Source organism: Thermobia domestica, chromosome 6 (assembly GCF_964235325.1).
Source record: "Thermobia domestica chromosome 6, izTheDome1.hap1.1, whole genome shotgun sequence".
Taxonomy (NCBI): Eukaryota; Metazoa; Arthropoda; class Insecta; order Zygentoma; family Lepismatidae; genus Thermobia; species Thermobia domestica.
The window spans coordinates 5,897,043-5,908,092 of NC_137459.1; positions in this window are offsets into that span (position 1 = coordinate 5,897,043).

An 11,050-nucleotide genomic window follows, 5' to 3' on the forward strand; every position below is an offset into this window, starting at 1 on the left:
ACGCAGCATGTTACAGAATGACACCTCTAGTATCTTATACATTGTTTCTTAGCAAAGAAGGTGCACTCCTGGTTGCAAATATATTTTAGGAACTCTTAACCCCTACAGATATAAATAAAGCATGAGGAGATATGCCATAAAAACATAAGTGTAAAATGCACCAACCAACCTGTTCTATAATACACAGACCATTAAACGAAAAAAAAATGTATATAACCTGAATACGAGCAGGGATAAGCTGACAGCTCGCGTCAAGTGGACTTTGTGGTCGACAAATACCGTGTGTGTGATTTTCTCGAGATTCTTCCATCTCCTCACATTTCCTTTGTTTCACCGTGTCACTAATTCTCATAATAGTCGTCTCCATTACCCTACTTGGTATGATTGTGGGACGTAAATCTTTAATATTTCATTTGTTGCATTTTTTGTGTCGGTCTTTTGCCTGAAAAGCCTTGAAAATCCCCTTCAGTCATATCTGTTGAAAATGTAATATAATGCATATTACTGAGCTGTATTTATAGCAAAATACTAGGCCGTAAAATCGAGTCGGAATTTTTCATATATATATATATATATATATATATGAGCTCCTCCGTGGCTAAGCAGTTAACGTACGCGCCTTTGGCGTGGGAGGCCCGGGTTCGATTCCCTTCGGGAGCTCATGTGGTTCGAATTCCACGTTAATCAGTAGGTCCACGTCTCATATAGCCTCGCTGCTGAACGGGACGTTAAACTCAAAATCAACATATATATATATATATATATATATATATATATATATATATATATATATATATATATATATATATATATATATATATATATATATAAGAAGCAAACTGAGAAAGTTCTGGTAAGATTTTTTAAAATCTTTGACACAATGCAAAATTTAATACAGATGTTGATTGGATTTATGTTTCCAGGAATATGGGCAGGGAGCGAATGTACCGTGTATCAATTTATTTATATATTGATCTGCTATACAGGTTTTATGATAATTTTATTGATCATAGCGCAATAGAGGAAATTATTTCGGCTATTTTCCAGAAAATATTTCATGAGAAACGGATAAAATATATTGACACAGTTATTAATAATATTAGAAATTTAATAACTGGTGGCGAAAAATTGTGGAACAAGATACACAAACTCATTCTCCTTATCTGGAACAAGGAAGAATTGCCACAAGAGTGGAAATAATCAATCATTGTTTCAATTCACAAGAAAGGCGACAAAACGGACTGTAATAATTATCGAGGCATTTTTCTTCTGTCTTCAAATATTCTATTAGCAAGATTGACCTCCTACGCAGATGAAATTATTGGAGATTATCAGTGCGAATTTAGACGAAATCGATCAACTATCGACCAAATATTTACCATTCGCCAAATACTCGAAAAAAAGTGGGAATACAATACCCCGGTACATCAACTATTTATTGATTTTAGAAAGGCGTACGACTCGGTTAGGAGAGAAACATTATACATCGTTCTTACAGAACTTGGAATACCGAGAAACCTAATTCGATTAATTAAGACCCGCCTTATGCAGTGTCGTTTTGACTTATGATAAGGGTCATACTAAAAGCTTGACAACTGCAGGAAACATATGTTAGTCGAACTCTTTAGTTTTGAACTAATCACTTGTCAGAACGACTCTGCATAAGGCCCGATATGTTTAAATGAATCCCAAAGTAAAGTGTGGGTAGGAAAATTTTTGTCCACGAGCTTTCACGTCGAAAATGGCCTGAAACAAGGAGATGCGTTGCCGCCATTATTATTTAAGTGTTTTAAAGTTTAAAATTCTTTTTCCAACCCTCCCCCACTTTCTAAATCCTTAACTATGTTATTATATGTAATTTAAATTTAAGGTTTAATATGGTTGAGAACCAGATGGGGCATGAGTGTTTCTTTATGTCGGGAGAAGAACTAGAAGAAAGAGCAGTGAGAATTTTAATGGGTGCTGAAATTGATTAAATATGCATATGCTAAATCCCACGTAATTGGAATATGTACTCAAGAAATTTTTATGACACTTATTTAGACCTACTTCAAGAAAGGGACGAAAAATTTATGAGTGAACTGATTGACATTTTTGAAAATAAAGACAGAAAGAAATCATATGTGAAGTGACTGTGTAAATAGTGTTTTATTACTGTAGGGACAAGAATCATTAAAAGACATGAAAAAATATATGTGAAGTGATTGTCTAAATATTTTAAAAATGTTTTGCATATTAGTGGACTTATTGGTGATGGTGAATATATTTATTATTTAATGAACAACATATTAGTGCAGTTTGTGTTTTACACTTTAATCCAATCGTAGTGAATCCTGAGAACATTGGTGATTCTCAGTGCAGTATGTTTCTAATGAAATAACTCGTATTGATTTGTTTGAAGATAGACATAGTGAGATCTCAAGTATAAACTTTATATGAAAAACGCGTGACTGTTTAAAGAACACTGTATTTGTTGGACAAATCATTAAATTTTTCTTGGAACGTAAACATGAAATTTCACCATCTGTTAATGAATACATTATTGACATACAAGATTTTAAGATTTCAAATTATGAATTTATTATTTGTGAATTTTGTTTAACTGCATGCAATGATACAGTAAATTTGCTTTGCTTAATAAAAACACCAGTAGAATATAATTTACTACTGTTAGGATGCCAAAAACAAATTGTTTGTTTAACATTAATCTTATACGGACTAGGTTGGAATAATTTTTAATATTTTCATTTAACTGTTAAATTTGTGTAATATACTGTATCACATACACGACCCTTGTATACCAACTTTGTAAACAATATGCAACCTTTTATTGCAAAGATGCAGAAAAATTAGTTTGGATTAAAAAGATCATAGCATTAAAAATTATTATTGATTTAGAAAGTAAACAATGTCCATCATTAAACACATCGCATGTGGTCGTATTTAATGATTTGTGTTCGTTTCATGAACAAAATATCAAACTTGGGAAAAAAATCAGGATGTGCATTTTGCAATGCACAATAATTACGTTTTGGTCAAAACATGTAAGATTAGTAGGATAAGTAATATAATATAATAACACAGTAAGATAATTGTGTTGTTTTTAAAAATTATTTCTTATCATTTATATAAATCAAACATTTTTAGAAAAAAATTATAGGGAAAATGATGAAAAGTAATACATGTTTTCACATTTTAAGAAATTATTTAACCATGAACAAAAGACTTATGTGCTAAATATTTTTGAAGAGAAGAAAGGCAGATTGTATAAGAAGCACAGTATTTGAACTTGAAATACATGTTTTTAAAATTTGCTGGTAGAGTGAGACACTGTTTTAGAACGCAAAATATATGTTTGTTTACTAGATGGCAACATTTGTAACGAAAAGAAACCGTCTTTATACTGCGTGCTACTTGTTGAAAATATTTTGTTTGAAGACGTGCATTAGTAACTGTATGAATTGTTCAAGTGAGATATCAAGTATTAACCCTCAACAGGTGTAGTGAATTTTTAGTTAATGACGTGAGGCAAACCTTATTAATTATTAAATATAAAAGGGAGCACAATGACTTTTGAAAGACAAGCTTGTTTTAATTATACATTGTAGCTATAGGACATAACGCACTATAGATATAATAAAGAAATATAGCAATATGCATGGATATAACATGCTCAAAACAGTCTGGTATCAGTTTTCTAATGTAAATAAAGATATCTTTATATAGAGTGACACTGACACTGATACAGAAATTATAATAAACGAACTCCTCAAAACTACTGCCAATGTAAGGGAAGGCATTTACAAATTTTTGTGAAATTTTTAAAGTATATATTAGTTTCGCCAATTTTGCAAAGGTTTTTTCTACCTTACTACTCACTGCATCATTCTCACTTTCTGACATAAAACACGTAACATGTAATTAATTTTTTTCTGTAAATTCAGAATTATATACATTCACACTGGATGGGCCAGGTTTGTCAACCATATTGTACGAGAAAAAAATATTTTTATTTTTTTCAAAATGTGTAAAATGTGAACACTGCCGAGCTCCTTCGTGGCTAAGCGGTTAGTGTACGCGCCTTTGGCGTCGGAGTCCTTTGTTCGATTGCCGACAGGAGCTCATATGGTTTGGATTCCACGTTGATCAGTAGATCCCGTCTCATATAGCCTCGCTGCTCAAAGGGACGTTAAAACTCAAAATCAACTCAACTCATGAACACTGCCCTCAAACAAAATAGTAACACAGTTACTGACGTTTGGTCCTTGGGACTCCACTAACTGCAAACCGGACAGTGACGCTTAGACATCCGGGGCACTATGCAGAGTCGTTTTGACGTCTGATTAACGCCATACTACGGGTTTGACTAACGGATTGTTATCAAAATTGTACTCAAAGTCTCTGATTAGGACGTAGTATTTGACGAAGTTAATCACATGTGATTAATTAAACTACAGCAGAGGCCATTTAGCCCTTAGGCCATCTAAGGCCATTTAGCCCTTAACGTATATGAGGGATGACGTCCCTCGGCGATCACACTATCCGGGGAAAGGGAAGGAAGAAAGGATTGGGGAAGGAAGGAAGGTGCCTGGTACCGATAAGTTAGGTACCACCCCGGCATTTGCCTGGTGTGAATGAAGAAAACCCAGGAAAACCTCAACGAGTACTTGTAGCTAAACGAGATTTAGAAAAGGTAAATTAAGTAAACAAAAAAAAATAAAATAAAAAAATAGTAACACCGTAAGATGAATCGAAAAATACCATGCTTGACAGCGCATGCTCGAGATGTACAGTCAGTGACAAAAGTTCTTTCCCTTTTAAAAATCCTCTTGCGAATAACTTTGAAATTTACTTGAGTACAGCTTTCACTAAATTAGAGAGGGCGTGATTTTCTGTAAATTAAAAAAAACTGTACTCAAATTAGTCAATTCGTTCGAAACTTATAAACAAAAGAAATTTCACCGAAGGGAAAGAACTTTTGTCGCTGAGTGTACATCTGGACGCTAGTGTCACTGATAAGAGAAAAACGTAATAAAAATACGTATATTTCAACCAGATGAAATAAAAGTTATTTACAATATTTTGAAATCATTTATGCCAATTTAAATCTAGACTATATACTGTATTAAGTTCCATTTAGTTACATTGTTATAAAAATAGCAAAAGTAACATCTTTGTTATCATATTCTCGGCATTTTTTTTAAAAAAATATTTACTTACTAAAGCTTATAACCTCGGCCTCAGCCCGTCAAGTCTGATACATTATGTCCTTCGGCGATTACTCTTTCCGGAATAGGGATGAGAAAGCCAGCAGTCCGAGCCTTTGTGAGATAATCACACTGGTGCAAATCCCGGGTGATGTCCTTCGGCGTGTGGTACATGCCCCCCAATCTTGGAACTGTCGGGCTGTCCCCCAATAATCCGATTTGAAAAGGTTTTTTTTGGGGGGGGGGGGGAGAAATGTGATTTGTACCCAACTGCCACAAAGGACAGTGAGATAAATTAATGCATCTTGCTTGTTTCATTTTCAGAAAAGAATCATATTCTTTAATATTTCAATCTGAACTTCGTGTCCTGGCGCATTTAGGTCGCATCAATCTGTATTAATTCCGCTCCCGCTACTTGGACACAAATTGCAATATGTGGCAATGGAGGATATGCCTCATGGTGGAAAATTGTCTCAGCTGTAGATACGGGCTCAAATCCCGCGGAAATGGGGGACGTTCCTCCAATATTGGAACTGGGGGACTTCCCAAATAACATCTCTGTTTCCGTTATCCTCCATAGCATTGTTTTCCAACTTCATAAATATTTTGAACAGCTTTGAATAATAACTTTCTTTTGAATATAAATATCGCTTAAAAAAAGATTATGGGAACGGTCTTATGAGGAGAGTAAGAGAAAGATAGAAAGAGGGGTCCCAAGAATTAGAAAAACATTTCTAGGGGACCCAAATGCGCGTATTAATGCTCGCTCTCCAGAAAAAATCTAAGTTACGGCGCTGGCTAAATATGTAATGAATTTGTATAAAATACAAACAGCGTACGAGTCGGTAAAATTACTGTACAAGAGGAAGGGCAAGGAGCAATGTATATGTGTGTAACATTTTGTTTATCGCATTATTCTGCATGGAGTACGGCCTGGACCAAGGTTCGGCCTGGACTAGTGTATTCGCTGTATTCGATTCAAGAAGCGAATTCTTCACCCGAATTCGCACTCTTGCGCAGGCGCAACAGGAACAATATTGCCAACGATAGCTGCACGAAAAGGAAAGAAAGAAAGAAAAGACTAAAGCGAAAGTCAAAAGTTATTTGTAATTGTATGTTAGCGATTGTTTCTTTCGTTTTTGTATTTTAAACTAATAAGGTCTAGAAACCCTGTAAAAGAATAAAAGTCATCATTTCTTGTAGCTGAATTAATATGTGGGGTAAAATAGATAACCTAAAATATGACTGAATTGGTAACACTGCAGATGAATTCGAATACTAAAGCTGCCATGTCGTGACAAAACGCTGTAACTTTGGCGGAGTAGTTTTGCGAAAAAGAGCCGTAAAGTTTTCATCAGAAAATGTGATCTGTATCGTGTAGAACCAGTGTATCTCGACTTTGGAAACACGTGGTTACATGTTATGTTACGTAAATGCATGTTGAGTGATTAAATTTGGTGAAAATTGATTGATTGACCATTATTGCCTAGTTACACTGGTTCTACACGATACAGATCACATTTTCTGATGAAAACTTTACGGCTCATTTTCGCAAAATTTCTCCGCCAAAGTTACAGCGTTTTGTCACGACACGGCAGAAAGTATCCGAGTCTTCTCTGTCTACTTTGCAGCTTGCTTGCATTACAGTCAACTTTAGCAGCGAAAGTCTGTTGCTTTTTCGGGCTGGAGCCAAGGAAATGAGATAACTGTGTAATTCTTTGTTATTTGTGATATTCTCATTATGGAGATTTAGCGTGGTACGGAATACTAAACAGGGCTTGCTAACTTAACATAATGTGCGTTATTTTTAATTCGTTATTTGTTACCATACCTATATGATAACAAAAACTAAGACTAAATGAATAACGTTACTGCGTTAAATACCGTTTTAGCTGTTACCGACACAATTACGGTACTTATTAAAAATAACGTTATTGAAAGGCGAAGAGAGCATTTCGTTATTAAGATTGGGTTAGTACTGTAATAAAGTTAATATATGGTACCGTAATAGGTCTCATAAAAATGATAACGTTAAAGACATAACTGTTTAACTTAATATCATTGCATTTAATTGCAGTAAATGTATTCGTTATTTGTTACCGTTCCTATATCCTAACAAATAACGAAACCAATTCAGTAACGTTATTGCCGCGAGTATTATTTCAAATGTTACTCTCACAATTACGGTACTTATTAAAAATAACGTTATTGGCAGGAGGAGAGAGCATTTCGTTATTAAGGTTGGGTTACTGCTGCAATCAAATTAATGTATGGTAACGTAATAGGTTTCATTAAAATGATAACGTTAAAGACATAACTGTTTAACTTAATATCATTGCATTTAATTGCAGTAAATGTATTCGTTATTTGTTACCGTTCCTATATCCTAACAAATAACGAAACCAATTCAGTAACGTTATTGCCGCGAGTATTATTTCAAATGTTACTCTCACAATTACGGTACTTATTAAAAATAACGTTATTGGCAGGAGGAGAGAGCATTTCGTTATTAAGGTTGGGTTACTGCTGCAATCAAATTAATGTATGGTAACGTAATAGGTTTCATTAAAATGATAACGTTAAAGACATAACTGTTTAACTTAATATCATTGCATTTAATTGCAGTAAATATATTCGTTATTTGTTACACTTCCTGTATCGTAACGAAAAACGAAACCAATTTAGTAACGTTATTGTCATAGGTATAATTTCAAGCGTTACTCTCACATTTACGGTACTTATTAAAAATAACGTTATTAGCAGGCGAAGAAAGCATTTCGTTGTTGAGGTTATCATACCAACGGTGCCGACTTTCCAAAACTTATGTGGGTGCATATCAATGGCAGGACTTGTTATGCGTTTTCAGGGGAGTCTCGATATTTTTTCATTGATTTCCTTTTAGTTAAAAGATTTTCTGAACACTGTCATAAAGGGCTGTGGTGTGATAAAATAAAACATATCGGTACTATAAGGACAAGTTGGGGCTGCCTTAACACGTCTGATTTAAACGCAAGAGAAACGGGTTCAAACCCGGGTCCAAGGTTAAGGATAAGTTACTGTAATGAATATCCTCAACATATGTAATCGTACCATTAAGTGTATACTTTAAAATAACTTATATGATGCACAATGATCGCAAGAGGCAATGATATTATCACCACGTTACTAAAAGAAAACACCACATTCATACATATTAAAGTGAAAAAATCTTCATAAAAACAAATAATTTTAATGGTATTGCAGAAAGAACTGTATAAGGGTTTTGTTGTGAACATAAACTACAAAATAACTGACTTACAGTAAATGCATGCCGAAGATACCTTGCGATCGAAATCGAGATTTAAGTCGCGGTCGCTACCTCGATGTTTAGGTCGCGATGATGAAGGCCGCACATAGCGAGGAGGTCGCACCCTTGCTGTTAAGTTCTCAGTTTAAGGGAAAATATTGCTGTGACGCATGTGAAATTATTCCGTCAGTGCACAAAAATCACTGCAAAACCAGAGTTTGAAATTGAAAACACCAAACAGTTTATAAATAGGGATGGACGCGAGACGGGATATGAGAAATACCAAAGTCTCGTCTCTTGTTTCGCAAAAATATTTGAGTCTCACCTCTTGTTCATCTCTATCAATATTCTAAATCAAAGACTTTTACATTTTATTCAATTTTCTGTGAAGAAAATGTCCTCTTTCAGCACTCAGGCGAGAAGTCGTTTCCCAGTAAAATTTAATAAATAAATAAATCAGGTATGTCTTCAGATTTTGGGGTGGAGGTGGTATTAACTGCAGCAAATGAAATTTCAGCACTGCAATTCCATTATTCGACATTTCCTCCCAATGGATACGTGCCCGTCTTTACAGGTATTTCTTTGCCTTACGTCAATAACGAATTTAGAAGAAACCCTTTTTATTCATCTCGGAATTGGGGGAGGGCGTGGAGTTTTTAAGCATAGATATTATTTACAATAGCTTCTTAGCAACTGAAATGGGAATGTCAGATAAGTTATTTATTTGAGAATTATACTGTAGGTTATTATTATATAAGGCACTATATACGTTTAATCCCTTCGGGATCCTATGGTACAATTTGTACCATATGCACTTTTCATGGTACATTGCGTTATTTCTCTTCTATTTGAGCTTTTTCGTCCGGGTTCTTTTTTTCCAAGTTCAGAGGTCTTGCAGAAGACATTACGTATGGTTTCAGACCGTCCTGCTTCCAGACATAGGAGGTGATGACGTCATAAGTCAAAAATTTATTTTCTCATTTTCTAAGCGTATGTTCAATATTTTTTGGCGGGCTTATTTTTCTACGTAGAAGATTGAAATTTTGCACAAACATTCAGTCCACGGAGTAGTATGTACCAGATTTTTTGTTCCGATGTCAGTGCTAAAACAGGGGGGAACCAGAGGGGCGAAGGGGTAAAAATAGGGATTTTTACCCCAAAAATCCCGTTTTTCGTCATTTTCCCGCCTTACATACATGATAGGACCACGTGAGTCATACCGTCTGAAAGGCAGTTCCATTCTGAAAAGAACGACGGTTGAATTATTATCCTAGGGTAATTAGGGATGTCTCAGGGAATTTTTAAAAAATATACTTCTATATAGGGCAGCCCTGGCCACGGCGAGCAGATAGTGGAAACTCTCCTCGTGAACGCTCACGAGCATTCTACGAGCAAATACCGTTGTTCGTGCTTCGTGAATCTTCGGGTTTTGTCCTTAGAGGAGCGGAAGTGTTGTCAACCTTGGCGGTAATCACTAGCTTACCAAATAAAAAACAAAAAAAAAGTATGTATAGTAACTGATTGCCATTTAGTGTATAGTGTTTTTTACAATGTGGTAACCGTTAACTATAGACAACACAAACTGGTAACAGCAATCAAATGATAAACTATGTACGTTCCTTTTCTTCTTTTTTCTTTCCTTTTGTTAAAGAAGGATGTGGTGGAACCAAACCATCGCTTACATTTATAAAAATTTGCCAGTTTGCCCAATGGAAAACCAGTTTTCAATATATATATATATATATATATATATATATATATATATATATATATATATATATATATATATATATATATATATATATATATATATATATCAAGTTCTTAATCCGAGTGTGGGTATGTTGTTTCGCTTTTTAGGAAAACAGATAATCTGTTGATACGAAAAAAAAATACTGTAGCACTTGTTTGTAATTATCTAAGTATTATCTCCAGAAAATTAGCTTATGCATGTATGTGTGTACGAATAGGCTTAGTAAGGGGTTGGTTGTGGAGATTAGAAGCCACTATCAATAGGAAGAATAGTATTTCTTACTCCACTTTTAAAGTGGGGCCGCGGTGGCTCAGTGGTAGAACGTTCACATCTGGTGCTTGGGGTCCCGGGTTCGATCCCAGCCCCCGCCAAGTGAACTTTGCGGTGGACAAACACCGTGTGCGTGGGTTTTCTCGGGGTTCTCCCATTTCCTCCCACTTTCTTCATTCTATCATTTCATTCATTACTCATCATCACCGTCTCCTTTAGCCTAACCGGTATAACCGTGGACGTAAAACCCAAAGATTTCATTTCATTTTTTCCACTTTTAATGTTACTTTGATCGCAAAGAATTAGTGGGTACCATTAGTTTTTTTTTTTTAACAAAAAGTGTCTTTTTAATAAGGAAAAATATATTGTCCCTGGCTGGTTGCTTGCCGGTAGCTTGTTAAAAGTGAAAAAGAATGTTAAATCATATCAACGACTGAAGCTACACGCTTGTCTTTCTTCGATAGTTACTGACTGGTTTTGAAAGTCACGATGTTGTAGGCCTACTGTAACAGCGTAAACTTGGAAGGGAACGTT